The sequence below is a fragment of the Colobus angolensis genome, unplaced genomic scaffold (genome assembly GCF_000951035.1).
Source record: "Colobus angolensis palliatus isolate OR3802 unplaced genomic scaffold, Cang.pa_1.0 Scaffold103, whole genome shotgun sequence".
NCBI classification, from domain to species: Eukaryota; Metazoa; Chordata; class Mammalia; order Primates; family Cercopithecidae; genus Colobus; species Colobus angolensis.
This window is the reverse complement of record NW_012111253.1, coordinates 1,202,726-1,204,877: the sequence shown is the minus strand read 5'-3', so window position 1 is coordinate 1,204,877 and position 2,152 is coordinate 1,202,726.

Below are 2,152 nucleotides of genomic sequence, written 5' to 3'. Positions count from 1 at the left end.
AAATTATTAAATGAAATTATGAGGTTAGTTATAGTGGTTCACGCCTGTAATCCCAGAACTTTGGGAGGCTGAGGTGGGTGGATCACTTGAGATCACGAGTTCAAGACCAGCCTGGCCAACATGGTGAAACCCTGTCTCTATTAAAAATACAAAAATTAGCCAGGCAGGGTGGCAGGTGCCTGTAATCCTAGCTACTCCAGAGGTTGAGGCAGGGGAATCGCTTGAGCCTGGGAGGTGAAAGTTGCAGTGAGCCGAGATTACACCACTGCTCTCCAGCCTGGAGTCTCCCTTTGTCACACAGGATGGAGTGCAGTGGCACGATCTCAGCTCACTGCAACCTCCACTTACCGTGTTCAAGAGATTCCCGTGTCTCGATCGCCCAAGTAGCTGGGATTACAGGCGTGCGCCACCAAGGGGGACTAATTTTCCTATTTTTAGTAGAGACAGGGGTTTCACCATGTTGGCCAGGCTGGCTTCGAACTCCTGACCTTAAGTGATCCGCCCGCCTTGGCCTCCCAAAGTGCTGGGATTACAGGCGTGAGCTACCACGCCAGGCCATAATCCAGGATTTTTAGGTGAAAAAAAAAAAAAAAGAAAAGAAAAAGAAAAAAAAGAAAAATGGTAAAGGTTGCCCGGCGCGGTGGCTCACGCCTGTAATCCCAGCAATTTGGGAGGCCAAGGTGGGTGGATCACAAGGTCAGGAGTTCGAGACCAGCCTGACCAACATGGTGCAATCCCATCTCTACTAAAAACACAAAAACTAGCCGGGCGCGGTGGCGGGCGCCTGTAATCCCAGCTACTCAGGAGGCTGAGGCAGGAGAATCACTTGAACCTGGGAGGTGGAGGTTGCAGCGAGCCCAGACTGTGCCACTGTACTCCAGCCTGGGAGACAGAGCAAGACTCCGTCTCAAAAAAAAAAGATCTCGAAGGATGCACGCAAAATTTTTACAGTGGTAGACATGGGCAGGGGGTGGTTTGGGAAGAAAAATACTAATTAATAACTTTTCAATATTTTATATTGTTTGAATTTTCCAAAATGAGCATTTATGCTGGTATTACTTGTGTAGCTAAAAAAAGAGTTAAGGAAATTTCATCAACAGAATATATTCCAAATACAGCGATAGAAAGACTGCATCAGCTACTTATCTTGTTGATTCTACATTTCCATCTGGCAATGTTTACAAATGCAACTTAATATTTTGATTTAATATACAAAACAAAATATATTTGACATTTTGGAAGAGGGACTGAGGTTAGATACAGTACTTTAAGAATGACCTCACCGAATCACTCTACCTATTTGAAAAGTTTTATGCCAAAAATATGCATAAACTGACTGAGGAATCCATTCAACAGTGACGGCTGGAACCTGATTTTCTTGTGTGTCCATGCAGTGCCCGGCACATAGTAGGTTAATACTGACTGAATGATGAATGAGTCCACAGTTTAGATCTTTTTAGTAGCACCTACTGATCTGAAAGCAGGAAGTTAGCAAGGATAGATGTTTGAGTTTCTTGTTAGTCACGGGGAGGAGCCCCGCTCTTTTTTACTCAGGAGGTTAAGACTTTTGCTTAACAGGTTAGTGGGTTACGTTTTGGTGATCTTTGAGTTGCGAAAGTCTTCTATTTCACACTAAAAAGGGAAAAAGGCAAGCGTGTTGTCACTCGTTGTATTATATATATACTTTTTGCTCAGACCAGAGGGTTCTCTGATGCAAACGTTTCCTGGTTGTGAAACTGTGAGCAAATCACTCTCCTTATATCCATATTTTCATCTGAAAAAAGCGAATAATGAGTAAACTTTTAAAAAATGCTGGAAATATAGCCATTCCATGTTTGTACAATGAATTTTTCATGTAAATTCAATACTAGACGGTCAGGTCGAAATGCACTCAGATACTTAAACTGTATACAAATTCCAGTCCGGGCGGCCTCTTTCACCTCATTCATCGCCCCAGCCACACCTATGGGGCTGCTGCCGGTCCCAGCGGTCGACTCCAGCGCGAGGCTGGCCCCTGGACGTGCCAACTACAGCCTTGCGCACCCGGGGCAATTCCACCTCGTGTCTGGGGTCCTCGCGGGACATTCCTGCCTACTCTTGGGAGTTGGGTCCCCAAGGCTTTTCCCGCCGGCAGAGGGAGGCATTCAAACCC